Consider the following 20342-nt stretch of genomic DNA (forward strand, 5'->3'; position numbering starts at 1 on the left):
GTTCTTATATTCTGAATAAGGTGGTGTCTGTGGAGAAGTAAAGTAAGGAATAGAAAGTCTTTAATTTGTTCCAGACATGTCTGATGAGACTCTACCTCTCACCACATGATCTTGCATCTGTAATAACTAGTGTCAGTGTATAGATCAGCTAAAGCAGCTGCAGTAAAGTCAGGCTTCTATCACACATGGAAAATCTGACAATGAAGTTTGTAGAGGAGCTGGGCTGGGCTCTGTGGGCATAGTCAGAGCCAAGTTATGCCCTGTGGAAATGCAGCATTGTTCCCCCATGGCATGCAGGGGGTGTGTGGCTAACATCCACTCACTGCGGGAGAGGGAGAATGGGAACATGCTCTGGGACTTGTTAGTTTGGGTGTGTTGCTGAGGAAAATAAAACAGACGAAGTAATGGCATAGCTCCTGTGAATGATGATGCTGAAAGAGTCCTGATTTGCCTGAGTTGCCTGACCATGGTCCCACATAAACAGCAGAATGAGCATGCTGGGAAAAGCAATCCTGGTCATCTAATACAGACAACCACACAGATGAAGTCAAACAGACCCAGGCTGGGATTTAACCATGTTACCAAAGCAACCTGCAGCCTGTAAACATCTGAAAACAAATTTACATGGGTTTCATGCTGACTTCTGCTCATGTGTGTCGGCAGGAAACGTCTGGGGAGGCGCCTGTCTAGAGGAGCCCAACAGGGTTGCAGGCACCATCTTCCCCAGCAGCACTCCGCAGGGGAGGGGTCCTCTGGGACTGCTGATTCAGGGTCACCCCTCAGCCCCTTCCTGCCCATTGGTGGGGCTGCCACAGGGCAGAAATCTCAACAAAGACCTAAGAGCACCATGGTACTACTTCTGTGAACAGTGACTATGCCTTGGGTACATGAAGGTGGGATTAACTTCATCTCTCTACCCTGCTATTAGTGCATGTGACAGCAGACCTGTATCATACTATACCAATGTGTTAAGACTCCATAAGTACTGCACTGAGTGACTCAAACATAGCTCATGTATATTCAGTGCGTCTCAGAAGAGAGGGTCATTCCTTTGGAGGTTCCTCTGTTGCCATTTTTAGTTTATGATGTAAGAATTCAAGGACAGCCTGTCATCAGATCATGAAAACAATCTCCTTATGCTTTATAGGTAGAGAGGCTGAGGTTTTTCTTTTTAAATATAATTATTTTTATTACTGTAAGATTAGCATGTTCCTGTTCGTCAGACTTTTGATTGGAGTTCTAGGGTATGTTTATAAAAAGTCACACTACCACCACTAATATGACATTACCTTGATGAATGCTATTACTTGGCCAGGTCAATATGACTTTATAGTGCTTGCAGTTCAGAGGTTCTTCAGAAACTCTATCCACTAGTCATGTCAACCCTGCTTGAAAGATCTAAAATACTTAGATTTAGATCAAAGCTCATATGCCAGCTCAGATCCTATCACAGAGTTTAGTTCATGTTCTTAAAAAAGCAGAATTAGAAATATTTGACATTACAAAATATTTCAAAGAATTCATTCCCAATAGGAGTAAAGAAACATAGAATAATGAAGGTGATAAAGACTAATATATTTCCTTTGAAATCTATATTTATACAGCACCTTTTTTGTAAAGACTAAGCCAAGACTGCAGAATGCTATGATTTAACAAGTGAGAATTGCTCTTCCCACAACCTTGGCATAGTCACCTGTGCAGTGGAAGGAGTCAGACCTTTAACAGCACGTCAGATATTGTGAGTTTGAATTTAAACTACAGTGTCTCTGAAAATGTGGGGGAATATAGACAAAAGAAAACTAATAACCCTAAATAGAATTTGGCCAGGAAATGAGGCTGACTCACTCTCCCACAAATTATATTGTCTTCTTCTAACTTTTCCTACAAAAGATTAAAATCTAGTGGCTTACAAGGCATTGCCTGGTTTTAATCGTCATGATATGCCCTTATTGAGCAGGGAAGTTGGCATTTGAGAGGACTGTCCAACACAGGGCAAAATAAAATGCAAAAAAATTTCCCTGAAGCATCTGTCTCTGTTGTGCCTGTGCATACTGTCTCAAGATCAGTCCTATTCCCACCTGATGCAATGGCAAAACCAACTCTGATGACATCATTGTGACATTGTACCCTGAGGTTCCTCTTCCCCTATCATTCTGCTGTTGGGAGAAGTGTCTGCCTGAATGCTTCTGCATAGGGATATGCACAAACTACAGATGACAATGGCAAACACCAAGGTGATTGTGTCACAAATCTTCTTTCAAAAACTGTGAATGGCCTGGAGATGTATCTTACATAATCTTCAAAGCTGTTTCTGATACAGCACTCTATATGCCTATGCACATTGGCTGAAATCTTCCAAGCACTGTCATTGCAAGGTGATCTTTATGAACATTAATTCAGTAGCTGGATGGCTAATATGACATTTTGGTCTCTGATAGAGTCCACGTCAATGCTGAAAATAGCAACCTGAAAATACATTATCTTGGTGCCTGTATCTGAATCAATGAAGTGATCCAATTCATTTGTTTGGAGCAGCTTGGTCACTGAGCTGTGAAGCTCTGGCTGCAGCTTCTGATGCATTTCAGATGTTTTAACTGGAAATTCTTTTAATGTGCAATTAAATTCACCTTGTAATATATTCACCTTTAAATTAAAACAATTGTGTATAACTAGAAGGAATTGCTGTATCTTTGTGTTGGATAACAGAAATCATAACAGTTTATACAGTGTTTTCATTAAGATGATTAACGGAATAATTTAAACTCAATCATTTGGATGTGTATTCTCAAAAGTGATACAGTTGCTAGATTGTTCTTTTAACATAGAAGACTTTGTAGACAGAGACATTAAAACCATTTAAGGCAGAAAGACTGTTAATCTTAAATTTAGTAGCCCAGTTAGATTACCAGAGAGGAAATCGCTCATCTTTGCTTGTGAGGCTCTAGAAATAGCCCAGACCTGATGTAACTAGTGCTTAAAAATAAAGCCATTTGCATTGATAGCAGACAATTATGTTATCACTAGGAAGGGGAGAACCCTTCTGAGGTATTCCCCCACAGTCTGTACCTGGCATGACAGAGGTGTTCCCTACGCCCAGAGTGAAAAGGAGACTCTATGTGGTCCAGTTTGGCTACTGAGAAACAAGCAACATAAGAATAAGAACTGAATAAAAATTGCATCAGTGATAGAAGACTATTTCTGTACAGCATTTTGGGAGGGAATTGTACTGAAATAGATCAGTGCCTTGCAGCAGAGAGGTTGTTTGCTATCATGCAGCTCTCTCCCAAGGCATCTTCCCCATTATCAGGAAAGGCCTGTCATGTCCTTTCATGTCATTTTTAATGTATTATTTAGTTAAGCCAAATATTTAATTAGAGATTTCGATATAAAAGCAATTATCAAACTTCCTATGTATAAGCAATAATTATGAAGCAGCTTAGTAATAGAAGAATGACTAATGAACACTTTGTTGAAATTCTGTTTAAAGAATTTTGTGATATGTTTTAAACTGTTAATATAATTTTGACTCACCAGTCCTGGTTCAACACAAACAAAATCCTCCCAAATCTCTTATTTTGGGTTGTAATTCTTTTTGCTTTGCAAATGCCAGTGTGTCATCTTGCAACACAGTGACATCACAACAAAAGAGCATGTGGCAATGGCATCGCATGCCTATATGATAACATTGCAAAATAAAGTTTTTGTGAGCAAGAAAATAGTTTCCAGGGTATTAAAGTGCAATTGCAGGTTCCAGGATGTGGACTTGCCTTGGTAAAATCAGGCTGATCCTATGAAAGCTGAGGCTTCAGCCAAAGCACTTATTTGTAGCAGGATGCTTCGTAAGAACAGAACCAGATAAACAGGAAACACTCTCTCTGTCATCTAAATAATAAGCATCCTCACCAGACTTCTATTCGTGTAGAAGAGGTCTTGTAATTAATGATTTATGATTATGGGGTTCAGGTGAGAGGTAAGAACCACTTTGTCTGACGACTGAAAGGTAAGAGTTTGTGGAGTAAAATGAGGAAGGAGGGATGGAGCTGCTGGAGGATGGGGCAAAGGAAGGAGAGAGAAGCGGGTGAGTACCAAGGGAGTGGCAGCTGGGGTGCAGGACCTGTGAGCTGTGCATGCCTGTGGCTTCTTGTGTCACTGGAATGGTGCAGCAAAGCAGCAAGGTAAGGAATTCAGCTCTGCGTCATTTACTTTATATCTGTTAGCATCTCAGAAAACTCTTCCCTTGGAAGCAATTTCAAAAAACACTTAGAGCACTTGAACACAATATCTTAAAGCAATTACAAATGCCAATTTATAAAGGGCACTCAAAAATCTTTCAAAAATCAGACATAAGGAAATGCTGGCTATCTTAATTTCATTTCTTCCTCCAGAAATCAGCTTCTCCAACTACTACACATCTGTCCAGTCTGCCAACTGTCCTACCCTCATTTTCATGTTCATTTTAGCCAAGGGATAGGAGAGAGATGGAGCAGCCATTTTGTTCCCTTCATATCTAAAGTAGGAAAATCTTACTCAAGTCAAAATTATTCAAAGGCATCCATGCGATCAGCAAGACTGGAGATAGACAGAGGCTGGATGCTGTGCTCCAAGCCTCCCCTATGCTGCTGTCCCTCCACCCCTGCCTCCCTCTCTCCCACTCTCAAAACTCAGGCACCCCCAGCAACGTGTGAGAAAAGTTCTCCAACAAGGTGGTGAAATACATCACTCTGCCTTTATGTTCATAGACTTCACCACCCATGGATATGTAGCCTGGTTAGGGTAGACCAAGGTCATCTTTACTTATATACTACCCAGTTTTCCCACAAGTAATATCTAGTCTCCCAGCTGCCATTATAAAGTGGATTTCTAGAGAAGCTATAGACAAAGTCTGTCCCTCTGGGCTGATACGCTCGATGCTATGATATAAGAAACTACCAGTTTCTTCCATTCTCAGATGCTCTTCCATTATCACCTTCATAGAAGGGAGCTCATCAAAACCGAATGTAGGTAAAATTAAGCAGGTGCAGGCAGAAGAGGGATTCATTTGTGTGCCAAATGCTCATGTATATAAGGCTTCCTGCATTTGCATGGTGTTCTTGGATGGAGTCTTTGCCTGCTACAGCAGAAAACAGCCATTTTTTGTGGCTTTGGGAAAGGTATGCTTGAACAGAATAGTGTGTCACTTTATTGCCATAACTATTTTCACTTCAGTGCTTTAAATGATCTGCAAGTCTGCTAGGAAGAAAAAATAGATACTGAAAATTGTAGCTTATTTTATCCTGCACAAAACTGGTTAAGGTATGTGTCCATTCCTGGGTAGTAGGCTCTTAAGTAAGCTTCATTTTGTTTAGAAGCAAGAAAAGGCAGCAGGTATTTGCTTTGTGGAACACGGCTCCTTTTACAGTTTGAGCCAAATCTCACTGAAACCCCAGGAACCTTCACATTCGGTTTAATTGGACTCTGTGTCAGGGCAAATTAATAAAAGACCTAACTCAGAAATCCCTTCTAAGTTTACTGGGGAGAGGATATGTCATAGAGTCTGGATGTGTCCTATAGAACAAATCAGCCTTTCCTTCAGAGCTAAATGCAAAGCTAATCTCTCTGATTTGTTCTTCCATAAAGAGCTGTAGAAATATAAACTAGAAACAAAGCCTCCTAAGGAGAAAAAAGGATTTGTTTTTGAAGACTTAATTCACAGGGAAGATAAATGAACTAGTGTATTAAGCAGTGGCTGGCTGGTAGGTAGGCAGATAATCTGACAGGAAACATTTGCAGTTCAAATCTGTGTATCCAAATTCCAGTGAAAAGGACAGTACAAGCCTGGGGACTGTGACAGACTGAGTACTGTCAACAGAGAGAGCACGCTCAGTGTGACTGAGAACAGCGAGAACAACAGACTAGGAAAAGCTGCACGCCTTAATGTTGTCTTTAATGGAGAGCAACTTGCTGTCTAACCACTAATTTTGGGAAAGCCTACAACTTCTTCAGGAAAAGAGGAGTACTGATGTAGGGCCAGACACTGCTTCCACTGATATTAATGGCAAGACATTTAATTATTTCAGTGGGGAAAGGATCAGGCCCTTAGGTGAAAGCATGAAAATGTATCTACATATTAATGAACCAGCATCAGCAGGAGAGAAAACCTGTTGTGTGAAAACAGCTAATTGCAAATGCAAGTCCAAAAGAGATTCTGCATTTATGTTTGCAAAAAGAGAGGCAAGACATGAAAAACAAGCCTTTTAGCCAAGGAAAATGGATATTAATTCAGTTCCCCAGCTAGGGCACCTGTGCAAACAATACCATCCCCAGGTGGTTAAAACAGAGAACTCCACAGATAATAGGGTAATGTTGATTAACACCTGACCACTTCACAGGGAGAGAAGAATAGATTTGGCAGATTTGCAAAATGAAAGGATGTCACCTAAAAAGCCATTTCACACTCAATGCTTCTACAAGAACATTCTAGATATGAATAGATTTCCTCAGACAAAAGTGGAACATGTGACTATTTTTGTGAGGTTAGAGAAAAAGTTTTGATTGGTAAAGCTAAATATTGCATAAATGTAATTTTTAAACACACTTTGCTTCTAACCATTTAGAAAGAACAAGCATTTTGGCTGTAAACCAAGTTAATTTTTTAACTAGAAAAATATTTTGACAAAAGTGGGTATTTCAGTAGTTTAAAAACATTCACCTAATGTTTTTCTGAAGTAGAAATTTAATTATATCAACTGATGGTAATGAGTAACTTCAATATCAACATTTTTTTAATGTTCAGTAAAAGATCTCTCATCAGATCAACTCTGCTCCAGAAAATTCTATGACAAGAGGTTTTGACAAAGTTCTGAAAAATCAGTTACAGTGCCTGGAGACCTCAGTACAGCAGATCACATCACACCAAGATCTTGCAGGTGCTATTTGTCTCTTCTTTGGAAGACTATATCTGGAAGTGATCCTTATAAACATGTAGGAAAGGGAGACAATCTCCTTTTTTCCCCTCTCTCTCTTTCTTTTTCCTTTTTTTCTTTTTTTAAGGGCTGTAAGTTTGCCTGCCCAGGAGCCTCTAGTCTACAGAAAACATGCTTCATTTGTATTTGCATTTAGCTTTGGTGGTTCTACTTTGGGGGGGAAATGAACACCATGTGTTGATCACTGCTATTAAAAAAAAAAAATCCAGGATCTAAAAAAATAGCCAAGAGGCCTATTCTTATCCTATTGCTAGGAAGACTAGAGATTTGTGGGACCAGAATAGTTTCTCTTATATTAAGGTCTGTACCTAGATTGACAGGAGGTAATCGGAATCCTTTAGATGTTCTTAGTATCAGGCATATATATCACCTACCTAGCCTCAGACTGACCCCAGTTTAAGGTTAACTTGAAGTTTATTACAAGTTAATTTAAAAGAAAAAGAAAACCAAACCCCAAACTATGAGGTAACTGTCAACAGCTGAGCAGGGCGGCAGCCTGTCATGCAGACTGGGGCTTTTCTGAGCCTCTGACAGCCAGCTCAAGCCATTCCTTGGCTGCTCAAAGCAGCCTATTCACAGTCCAGCAAAACACAGACGGTTTTTATTTACAGCTTACCAGTATCATCCAGACCAGAAGCTAATTGAGACTGTACTATTTTCATACTTGATCTTTGCTGAGCTATAAATGATGAGCCCCAAAAAACTATTTTCCCTCATACAGTTTTACAGTGCGACTTTACTTGCACTCCTCAAATTTCCAAGCAGTCACCGAACAGTGCCAAAAGCTCATTAAAGATTATGGAGCACTGAATCATCATGAAATGATTTTTGAGTGACCTAGGAAAGCATTTTATATAAGAGACTTTGTGGGTTGAGGGGGAAGAATGTAAACAAGCCCTTTAGCGCAGGTTTGGAACTAGGTGTAGGACATTAGGATTAAAGCTTGGAAACTGTTTGTTTCGATTTGTTCCAATACCAGCTTTGCTGGGTGAGTCAGAGTAGCGCTGGCAAGCAGCTGTGTGAGAGACTACCCTCACAGGAGATAAGAAAACGCTGTAGGATACACTGAATACCCCTATCAACTTGGTTTCATCATTGCTTAAAAAGAAATTGAAGTGCAGGAGCTTACCCCAGCTTTTACATGTTCTGACTTCTTGCAGGACTCTGCTCTTAATTAAGTTTGCAGAGTAGGATAGAAGAGAGAATTTATATAAGGCTGTGGATATGGAGAATGAGAAATTTGAATTTGGTCTGCAGGAGAAAGGAAAGAAAAATAGGAGTGAGAAATTATCATGCTAGAAAGATTGTTATGTAGAGCCACATAAGGCTGCCAGTGGAAGATAAAAATACAAAACACACTTAAAGTAAAGCATGGAAAGATTCCACTGTAGGAGGACAGAATTATTTTGCTTCATATAGTGAGAGTTTTTGGGGAAAGAATCATGCTTCTTTACCATTTCCTATCTAAATAAGTACATAAAACTGTGTTGTCCATCCTATTTACATACTTATTATTTGTGTTGTTAAGGTTCAAACTGGAATGGAGATCTACTGTTCTAGACACTGTGTGGGTGAAGAGAAAGAGATAGTCCCTGAATTGCTTACAGTCAAAACAGACAAGACAGCCAAAAACTAGGGAAAGGAGATAAAACACGGAAAACTATGGCAGCAAACACTATGGTACTTTCACAGCCCTGGTTTCACTGGAGACAGGGACAGGATAAGCCGAATGGAAAGACAAAGCAGAGGGAGAGAGAGAAGAAGGTCAGGGAGGAAGGAGAAGAGTGGAATCATCAGGGGCACATCCAGGAGGGACCAGCAATGAAGAGATTGGAAGAGGTCGGCATCAAAGCAAACAGCCGCTTGGCACCAGCTAGTCAAAACTGTTGCAAAATATTATCAGTGTCCGTGAAGATCTTATGCTTTCTGTGGCTGTTGGCACAAATGCCCAGTTATGCCCCCGAAAGCCACACATTTGGAAAGACAAGAGGTCCCAGACCTACAGACAGATATGATTATTTTCTTACACTGTTTCTAAGTATGGAAAGAATTCGAAACATTTTTGTCTGTGTATCTTATTCTCCAAAAAAAAAGGAGGTTGGATCTGGTAGAATTGCATGGAAATCCCTAGCAAATTCACATAATTGTTTCAGCTAGGGAAAAAAATAAAGGAATGTGTTTATTTAAGTTCAAATGTTTTACTTTGACATTTTCAAACAAAAAATTACCTGGATTTATTTTTTAAATTAATTAGATTAAACTATATTTTCATTTCATCGGACCTCAAATGGATTTTTTAAAAACTGACCAAGCCAGAAAAGTCAGTATATAGTGTCCTTGATGCAATGTAGGCCTAATGCTATTTGCCAGCAAATGGAGGAATGCATGAAAAGTTTGTGGTTGTGCTAAGCACAGCAGTCAGAATTTGTCTTTAGTGCTAACTTTTAACATGTATTTTACATAATACATTGCTCTTCTGTTTCTTTAAGGTCATCTAGACAAATGTACACCTGATAGTTGATCCAGAAAATTCTCCTTGTTCATCACCAGCTATGCTTACTTATGCTGCCCTCAGAACACACACACTTAACTTACTTTCAGCTCTTCAGACACTGGACCTTTTCTCTCAAACACTAGAGGAAACAGAACTGGCTACATGTTATTCTGCAGGTTGGCTGGTTCAAGGTGAGAGGAAAGGGAGCTCTGGAATTGAGCTCTTTCTGTGGAAATTATGTTTCCGGAAACATTTTTGCATAGAAAATGAGGGGTTCCTATGAAACATCTGCACAGTCCTCTATTTCCATGGTCTGAAGCAAGTAAAGGGGCAGCCTTTGAGGAACCATTTCCAGATTTGGTTTAACAGTCAAAGACAATACACTAATTTGCACCCAGGAATTAAATCGAAACAGAGCATAGCACAGACCACATCCTTCAATAAAGCCTGGTCAGCAAGCCAGCAACAGCATGCCACCCCAGCTGTAAGTAATACTAACCCGTAGCCAAATTATGCAGGGCCTAAACTGTGCTCTGCACTTGGCACAGCAAATAGGCAATCTAACGGGCAAAGAATTTACAACCTAAATTTAGATGTGCTGCTACAATGAGAACAACCAACATGGTTATTATGGACTAAGGCAGTATGAGAACCACAGCCTTCACCTCAAAAGGTAACTGCTTGGGTCTGGCAGGAGTAATGTTTTGTTGATGCTTCTATTCATTTTAAAGATATTATTGAATAAACTTGGGCCTCATCACAATAGAAACAAGCTTTACTGGGTGGTGAAAAGAGAGGGGGACAATACCTCTGTGAGTAAGACTTCAAGAGCCTTTCCACTATGAACAGGTTAGGGACAGGAAGAAGAGGTCACCCACAGTCAGATCAAGGATGATTGTGACATTGTGACATGACTGTGAACAAGCACAAGAAGCACTTAAAGTTGCAGACTGGAGAGCTATAGAAAGTCTTTCAAGCCCATACAAGGAGTCTGAATGTGAGGTGTAGGTCATTAGGAAGCCAATGAAAGATTTAAAGAGAAGAGAGGCTTGGATGAAAAACACCCTTTTTTTGTTTTTTTTTTTTTTTGGCAAACCAAGAGGGAACAATGAAGAAGACCACAGAGGAAACCACTGCAGTAATCATCCAACCAGTGGTGCATTCCTGCACCATATGCAGCGTGAGTTCCTTGCACAGTCTAATCAGGGAGGCTCCATGGCAAACATCCCTTTCCAAACATGGACCTGGGGCAGGAACTTGGCTCTTGCTGTGCTTGTCACACAGAGACAGCAAACAGAACCAAAAAAACCCATTTTGCCTTGCTGCGAGAATTTTAACAGATTTTGCCTATATTCTCTGCATGAGAGGAGTCCAATAAAGTGACAAAAAGAGAATATCTGATGCTACACAAGCTCCAAACACACTTCTATCATGACTTTTCATAGTTGCTGCTTGAGCAACTATACATAAGTCTCTTGCTTATCAGATGTATGCACACACTTCTGCCCACCCACTTTCAAAATACAGAAGTATTTAGATCAGTGTAAAGATGCAGGTAGAGGTGAAAAATCATTGGAGAAAAAGAACAAATTATGTACAGATTCATTCATTATGATTCTGTTCACGTTTTGCAGCTTCAGAAGCTCAACTTACATAAAAATGTCAGTTTAGCTACTTCACAGAAGGTTAATGTTCAAAATGGCAGCTGAGAATGAAGTAAATTATTAAAATTATGGGAAACAGAAGTCCAACATACAAACCAAATACATACTGTCAAATACATACTACCCACTGGCAGAAACAATTTTTTTTAAGATAGGTCTTCTATCATATAACATGCAGTGTTCCATGAAAATGAAAAAAAAAAAAAAAAGATGTAAACAAACCATGGATTACACTCATCTGCAACATCAGGTAGTGCACAGTGCTATAGCTGTATTCGTCTCTCAGTCAAGCACAATGAAAAATAGTATCTAATTATTCCAAAAAGAAAACTAGTTCTCTGGCAAGACAATTGTGAATTACTCTCACAAAAATATTTGGTGGGGTTTACAGAAACTCATAAATGTGTTGAGGTTCACCATGAAGAGTAAGAAAACAAGAAGACTTTTCCAAGCAAACAAGCATCTTCTGTTTTTTCATTTGCCAATTCTTAGAAATAGTCATTGTGAGTTAACCTGCCATTGCTGGAGTTTTATGTTTTTCAGAGAATTATGTCTCCTACCTTGCTTCTAGCTATGACTTTATTTCTTTTTCTTTAGGATCAGATTTTGTCTATCATCTGTCAGGTCAACAGCCCCGGGGAGCAACATGTGACCTAAGCAAGATATCTACAAATGCTGTCATCTGCATCTGATTCAGTTGTTTTAACTGACCTCAGAGTTAATGGTGAGGAACAGGCAATTCCAGAACCTGAGTCCCCTTGTCCATACATAGACTTCTAAAAGAGGCCAGATGCATCATGTCCTCAAGATCAAGAAAGGAAATGGCTCCTTTCTTACCACTGACTGAAAAGGGGAGGACAGGGAGACTAGCTAAGAGACAAGAGACAAGATTGTAGTTAAGACACTAGATATTTAAATTTTAGATACAAGACAGAGGCACAGTGTCTTGAAAAAACAATTTTCTTCCATGTTTCAGAAGCAGGGATATTTTGTCCCTGACACTGTTGCTTCCCCCCGTCCCGTTATAACTCCACAGCATTAAAAATTAGACTTCTTCCTTTTTCTCAGGGAGAACAACTACTAGGATTTCAAAATGGAGATGAAAAGGTATCCAAAAGGAAAAAATCTGGAATAAACAGATGTTCTAATTATATAATTGAGCTTAGCAGAGGAATAACATGATCTAAAGAACAACTAATGACAATCAAAACCACATCTGCGGCATTTTATTCATATATCTGCTAGGCAGAGAGAGAAAACACAATTGGTGCAGAATCTGAGACCCATGAAAAACAAAAGGATTATTTTCCATTGCCTTTTGTGAAAATTGGATTAGATTCTTGGTGCTCATAACAAAACATACAGTTTATTAGAATATCAGCTAGAAAAAAAGAAACACAATGGGAACATATGTATATTTGGTAAAACTGAAAGGCCTTTCCCCTTTCTTTTCAGCCTCAGGATCATCATTTTAAATAATGTTATCTACAAACAATCATAATTCCCCAGGCAACCACCATGTTGCAAGCATTGGCCACTAAATAAAAGTCTCAGAGGACAAAAGAGGGGAAAAGCTGATAACCTGAGTGAATGACAAACCTCTGTTCATTTACCAGGAATCAGAGGAAACATTTCTTTGAGCATGAACATGTTGGACTTTGTGCATACTTACCATCTTAATGCAGTTATTATATACAAGGTCATGACAGTATTAAATATGAAGTGCTATGGTACCACACCCAGGGGATATCTCTGGCATGTAAAGGTCTGGAAATAATCTGCTGCTTATCAGAGCTTTGAGCAGGGCCGGACACTGATCTGAAGGAGGGGGTGGGAAGCTGCAGGACATCTCCTGTGATCCCATGAAAGCCACATTTGCCACCCTAGGCATTGCCACTTGGAGGGGAGCCACCAATTCTTATGTCTCTAAACCTTCCTGGTAAATCTAGACAGAAAATGAAGCTCCAGGCTGCTTTTCTCAAAGCTGAGCTTTGCTATCCTGTCGCAAACAACATTTGGTAAAACTCACAGTTTACAGCCACATAGGTTGTTCAGTATCATGGCAATGTGTATTTTTTCAGGTTATCTCAGCAAAGGAAAATATGGGATGCACTTCTGTAAAGACTGGAAATGATGGGGATAAACATCAAAACCTTTAAATCTGGAAGTGCATCACTGTGAAGCACTGAAGTACAGCCTAATAATCTGCAAGCAGGGTTGTTACACTGTGATGTTGATGTGAAATTTTCTAAACATTAATGAGTGTAGTAATATTCCTGTAAAGCTCTCATTTTGTGTGTGAATTTTAAGATTTTGGAAGGGAATGTTCTACTCTATGGTCACAGGCTTTTCCAAGAGAATATCTGCTTCCAGTTATTCAAACACAGTCTCTGCTTCAAACCTGAGTATTATAGTTTGATATGGAGAGAGAACACATATGGAAAGAACAGGTGCTTATATCACAGTTCTTAACTGAATCACTTTCAGGATATGGTTCAGAATTTCATTTTAATTCAAACTGAATCAGGATTAATTTTGTATGGTGTTTTATATGGTTTTGCGGTATTTGTATGAATCATTCGTTCTTATTTCTGGTCTGATAAAACAAGTAGTCATGAAATCTCATTTTCAGATTAACCAGCTGAAGTCATGTACATGTTTTCCCTGTTCAGAAGACACAAATCTGCTGTTTTTACATTGTGTCAGGTTTGCAGCAGGTTTGAAAGACCATCTGTAGCAAATATACTGTTTTATATCATGCACTTTCCCTTCCAGTGCTCTAAGAGGAGACATTGAATGCTTTGTGGGAATTTTCCTGACCTCCTAATACTCACACCTTTCATGATTTTTCCAGAATAAATTAATTATTAAATGATTAATGCTCATTTTGACCATATGACTGGATTTCTCAAGCATTGGCAGAGGTGCATGTGCTCATCTCAATATACTTCCCTAATCAGGAATCACTGAAGTCATCTGAAGGTACCCCTACAAAACACCATGTTGTGTTGAGCAAATGCTCTGTTTGAAAGCCCATCTTCTGAGTTCATGCCGGAGCTCAGATCCTCAAGTGCACTGATGTGCTTAACTTCATGAAAACTGAAGATTAGGGTCTAGCTGTTTATCCTGGCAGGCCTTTCTAGCCATAAGCCAGGGGAGTGGGTGCAGACGGAGAATGAGTTTCTTTTCCACTATTAGAAATAAGCATTTGAGCTGAGGAGAGAAGCACACTGAGAGTTTATGAGACATTCCTCTGCACACCTTAAGGATTTGTCTCTCTGTTATAGAGACCCTAATGCATTTCACTATGTTCTCAGCAAAGCACAGTCTTGATTCTGGCCTTGTGCACTTTGGGAGCCTGTGGCTTCATTTTTTCAAGTCCAGTGATCTGTCTGTATTTCTACCTGAGGCTTCTGATGTGCTTCTGATAAGCTACAATTACAGGTGAACAGGTAAAACAAGAATTCAAGGGCACTGCTGAAATGCTGGGCTCAGCATCCCTTACTCCTCCCCTTCTATCACCACCTTTGTTTTTCTATGTTAAGAACATAACAGCAGCTGAGAAACAAATTACATAGATGCATGCCATTCTCTGTCTACTTATCTGGAACTCATCAGAGAATCTGACTACTTTCCATCTGTACAAGAGAAAAAAAAGAGTAATGTTAAAGTCCACCGAGAAATGTGAGTTAGATAGTAGTAAGATGTATTCAGATAGTACAGTAATGATAGGGATGGATGCATGGATGCATGGATGTATGGTAGTGATTTCTGCACGGAGTTTAGTTTCCAATACAAAGTTTTATCTTCCACTCTCCTCCCATAAATTTAGCCTGAAGAGTGGAACTGGATACATTTTCCTGAGATAATATATTACAGAAAGGCCATAGATTTCATGGTCATTTTAAGCCAGAAATGCACCAGAAAGATGCATTTTTGTCTACCCTCACATTCAATTTCTTGTTACTATCTTCTTTCCCTTCTACTGCACCTGCACCTGCGCAGCGTGCACTAAACCAGGTCCCATGGGTGATACAGACTAAAACTAACTTGCAAAAAAAGAAACAGTGTCAATCTCTCCCTCTCCACTCCATCCTCCCAGTCTAGTTTTGCATAGATCCCTAGTGGTTTTGCTAGCATGGAATGAGAGGTAGTAGTGGGCAATCCAAAGGCAGAGGAGGATAGACAGGGGACAGTGGTTCTTCAAGGTATCTGCCTGCATATCTACATATGGCAGGACCCAGGGAGGGTCTAGGCACAAGGCCCACACTGGGGGCTCTCTTTTCCTGCTCTGCCAGATCTCTGCAACTCTTTTTCTTAACAAAGCTAAATTACTGCTTGGTTTCTTTATGCAGCTGTGTGTATATGCCTATGTGGAAGTGCTTAAGTGTGTGTAGGAGACCCAGTATTTCAATAGGAAGGTAAACATCTGTGACCCCTACCTGATAAGAAGTTCATTCCAGTATCTCAGAAGGGTTGTTTGAGAGATTAACTAGTCATTGCTGGAATATGAGGGCTGTTGCCAACTGCTCTGAAAGTGAGTGCTTTTCCCAGGAAAGCTGGGGATCATCATGATACCAAATGGTACAGTGATGCAGATCTATAACACAAACATGAGGGCTCTTGCCCTTTTCTGACACCAGCCCCTCCCTGCTTTGCACACATACTCCCTGTCATATGATGCGGCAGTCTTGTTACTGCACAGACTTTCTTCTTCCCCACATCCACACTCAGGTTTCACCCGGCTCTGTAATCTCCATCTCCACCAGGTCGAAAAAGGTGAAAAAAATGCAAGTTCAGCTACAGTGGTAGTCCCAAACAGGCTCACTTATAAACTAACATAAAATGGGAGCCCTGTAGAGCTCAGTCCGTTCTGTCTTATGAATCCCAAAGGAATAGTCATTAGGGGGATCATCTGGGTTCATTTCATTGTCACCTTTGGTGCCTTTTCATACAAGCCTGGAGTTTAGTTGATTTCTGGTAACTCCACAGTTGATGGGCAAGCAGGGAAAGAAACCGACATCATCGTGAAGGGCTGCCTCACGTGCACTGCTCCTCAAAGGCTGAAAGCAAAGTGTACCTGCATGCCAACAGCAGTGCTGAAAAAGCTCAGATGATGCTGGCTGATTGCTTTTAGCTAAGTGGTCCCAAGCAGAGTGTCCTGGTAGCACTTATTCTTGCCCTTTTAAGTCAGCAAACAAAACCAGAAAGAGCCTATTTTATCAGCCTGTGTCTCTGCTTGGCATTTGAAGTCATGAGAACTCTGAAATGTATTCCTGCTACAGGTAGTTAGCAAGAGATCAAGCATGCCCAAAAATATACATTCAGTGACTTGAAATTCACGCAACGTTCTTGTTGCTACCCTGCTGGATAGACTGATACACCATATGAATAGGCAGGCACCTTGAAAGAGCAGACGCTATTGTTGATATACACAAATGTTTGTATATACATCTATCTAAACTTTGTATTTACTGCAAACAGAGCTCAACAAATCATTTGCACTAAGTGCTTTTCAATGAGTATTATTCTTCTGTTCACTGCTAACCCATTAATGCTTTTGCCATATGTTTCCCAGATTCTTCAGTATTTGATAAATGATTTCTAGTCAACACTTAAACTGTGCTACTTCCTTGAAGCTGCTTGGACAAGCTACTGGTTCATCCTCTGAACCAAACAAGAAGGAGCCCAACAAATCACCAGGACTCCAGACAGTAAGGTTGTCTGCAGAAGGAGACACTTCTTCAATGGAGAGGGCAGAGAGCAGTAGTAAACTGATGCTCAGCTGAAGCCATCTTCCTATTTAACCTCCTACTTACTTGCTTTCTCAAACCAGAATCAAACAGGGAAGATATCCTCTACCTTGAGACATGAGGAATCAGCCAAATGGCTCTCATTCCTTCTTGCCAGGTGGGCTGGGGGAAAACTGAAGCTGACCATTATAAGAAAAAGGAAATGCAATGTATTCATTTCAAAAAATCAAACAATGACTACTGAAGAAAAAATTTGTATTGTTTCCTCAGGTCTGTTTTCAAGTGTTTTCACTGACGGACTTGGTTACAGCACAAGCCACTCCCTGTACCCTTAAAGAGCATTTAGGTCATCTGAAGTGCAAGAGCTTCCTGAAGTAGTTTCCACAGCAATCTTGTTCTCCGATCACCATGTCAGCCACATTTGCAGAACTCAAGCATGTGTAGAAACTGCCTGCATGAACAGTTGGATCCTGCATGATTAATCCATGCTACTGAGATGACCTAAGTCAGCTTGCAATCTGTGCAGAATCTCACCTTGCAAAAAAACAGAAAGAAAAATTGACAGTGTTTATGGTAAGAGAAAATCCCTAGATGTTGCTCTACAGCTGCCACTGTTAGCCAGGGAGTTCTCCATACAGTCCTCAGTTTATTTTCCTGCAGCCAGCTCTGCAGTTTTCCCTGTGTGCAGTGCCACAGACTTCCACCAAACCTTACAGCACCTCTATTCCAAAACCCCGTGTGGTCCACAGCCCACCTCTGATAAGTCCCACCATCTTTCCACACAGTCCTGCAATCCACTTTGTCCTATTCCCATAAACAGCCCTACAAATCAACTCTCCCACCCCTGGAATGCATCTTCAACATATTTTCCCTTCAATGTATGCATGACTCTCTATGAAGCTCTGCACCCTATCTCCCCAAGTCCTACCTCCTTTACAGTCTGCTTGCAAGTCATGTCACTGCCAGAGCAACAGCTAGGTGCCAGGACCTTAGGAGCTGTGTATGGCTGGCAGTTTTTTGAAGTCCATGATTCCTAGGTGCTTGGTTTGTGTCTTGGCAATTGAACAAGCCTCCAGTGAGTGCTCTGGGGCTGCTTGAACAAAGCATTTAAGGACATGCCTAACTTCAGGAGCAGAAGTGATGACATTAAAGGCAACACAACTATTCACACACTCATAAATAAACATTTGTGCCACTGCTTTGCCAGACTGGGACTGATTTCATTCGAAAATCAGCCTTACAGATGAAGTTCTTAGTGTCTGAACTTTTCTCCTGCTGTTTTTAATAGAAAATGTCCTCATTTAGAAACAGGTCTTTCCCATGCACACCACAGGGGAAAGTAATTATATGTGATAGAAGTCATGACTTCTAAGAGGAGATATAAGGTATCTGATTCCCTTTCTTCTTTATAGACTTATGCTTAGATCATTGCTGGTTTAATTAACTCTTAAATTTTAATTATCCTGTGGACTATCGATCTGAATAAATGATCTCATGAACAAAACCTAGCTTTTAGGTCAGCATAGCAAAACTCCTTTTTTAATGTAAGAGGGAAAAATTGCTCAATTAAACTACACATTCTCAAATCCCCCTAGTCTGCTTTGACCATCTGATTTCATTAAAAGCCAGAGCAGCTCCCAGTGAAACAAGTCACATGCTCAGGCTGAAGGGAAATGCATGACTCTCTTGAGCCTTCCTGCAGTACCTGTATCATCACGTTCAGTCCCTATATAATCATGCTGCCAACACCTCAGGTCTCACATGCTGAATGTGAGACTGGGAAAGTAGATGTTGGTTGCTTTGTCTTTTCTCCCCTTTCCCCTCTGTACTGGGTCTGACTGTGCCAGAATTGGTTTTCCCCTGTAGCAGCCCTCATGGTGCTGTGTTTTATGTTGGGAGCTGGCAGGGTGTTGATAGCACACTGGTGGTGTGGCTACTGCTGAGTAGTGCTTACACAGCACCAAGGCTCTTTCCAACATTTCCTCCCCCCCCAGTGGGACGGGGTGGGCAAGATCTTGGGAGGGGACACAACCAGGACAGCTGACCCGAACTGACCAAAGGGATATTCCATACCATGTGACATCTGCTCAGGTATAAAGCTGGGAAAAAGGAGGAAGGGGGTGGGGTCACCCTTGGTCCTCCAAGGCAACCACTATACGTATTGTAGCCCTGCTTCCCGAGAAGGCCCGACATCGCCTGTTCATGGGAAGTAGAGAATAAATCTGTTTTCTTTTTTTTGCTTTCGCGCATGGACCTTTGCTTCGCTTTGCTTGTATTAAAACTGCTTTTGTTTTACCCACAAGGGTTAGTTTTTGGTTTTGTTTTTTTTTTCCCTATCTTATTTTCTTTCCCCTCTTTGCCCTGTTGAGAAAAAAAGGGGGAAGTGGGGGGAAGTGATAGAGCGACTTGGTGGGTACCTGGCATTTAGCCAAGGTCAAACCACCACACCCTCCCTGCCCTCTTCTCAAATGCCCTGTATCACAAACACCTGCAGAACAGCACCCTTCTGCTGCAATCCCACCCAGTGGGTGCAGCTGGTCGGTGGGTCATAGATCAGGTTGACCAGCTGCCTACAGTGTGGGCAGCTGGGATGTGTAGGAGAGGCCTTGACAGCTGGGGATTTGCCATCTGAGAGACCATATGTCCCTGGGACCTTGCAGGAGGTGGCACCTGCCAGCCACCGCCTGTGCCTGATGTGACATGGCTTCACCATCCTGGGGTGATCCATGGGGCTGGCTGCTTTCCCCTTTGGGGTGCTCCAGGATGGAGCATTCTTGGGCTTCTTGGGGCAGTGATACTGCCCTGATTCTCCTTTCATACCAGTGTCATCCCACTGGCCAGCAGAGCAAAAAATCAACAGAAGCAAGCTGCAGTCAAATCTACTGTCTTCTCCTGTGCCATATTCATTTATCCTGTCTGTATTCATTCCTTTGCAGAAGTAACGGAATAGAAACAAATGAATGCCACATACTAAATGTATCTAGGAATTTAGCAATCCAGCTTGTACTTCTAGTGAGATTTAGTGGTACTAAAATTGTAAGCATTTTGACATACCTGCCTTAAGAGCCTACAGAAAAAGCTGAAACCAAAATTTTAAAAAAACTTTAAAAAGAAGAGGAAGTATTTTTAAAAGTGTGTTTTCTTAAGTGTTTTTCTAGAGCCACCTGAGGAAGAATTGCCTACATTCAGCTGAGATGTGGCAGTGGCAGATACCCTGTTGAGGTGGTGGAGGCAAGAAGCATGAGGCTATGTTTGTTGCTGATACGCTCACTGGGAAAGATAAACAGGTGCAAGTGGGTTTAAAGTAGAAAACTAGTGTGACTTCCTTCAAATTTCATTTGCAGGGGCTGTGCAAACCAGGACAGCTTGTGCATTCAGGGACAGAGAGGTCAAAGAAAAAAAGTTTGGAAGGACAGAAGAACAGCCTGCTCCACACATTTGAGTCTTCTGTTTGCCTTGCCCAACATCC

Source organism: Strix aluco, chromosome 3 (assembly GCF_031877795.1).
Source record: "Strix aluco isolate bStrAlu1 chromosome 3, bStrAlu1.hap1, whole genome shotgun sequence".
NCBI classification, from domain to species: Eukaryota; Metazoa; Chordata; class Aves; order Strigiformes; family Strigidae; genus Strix; species Strix aluco.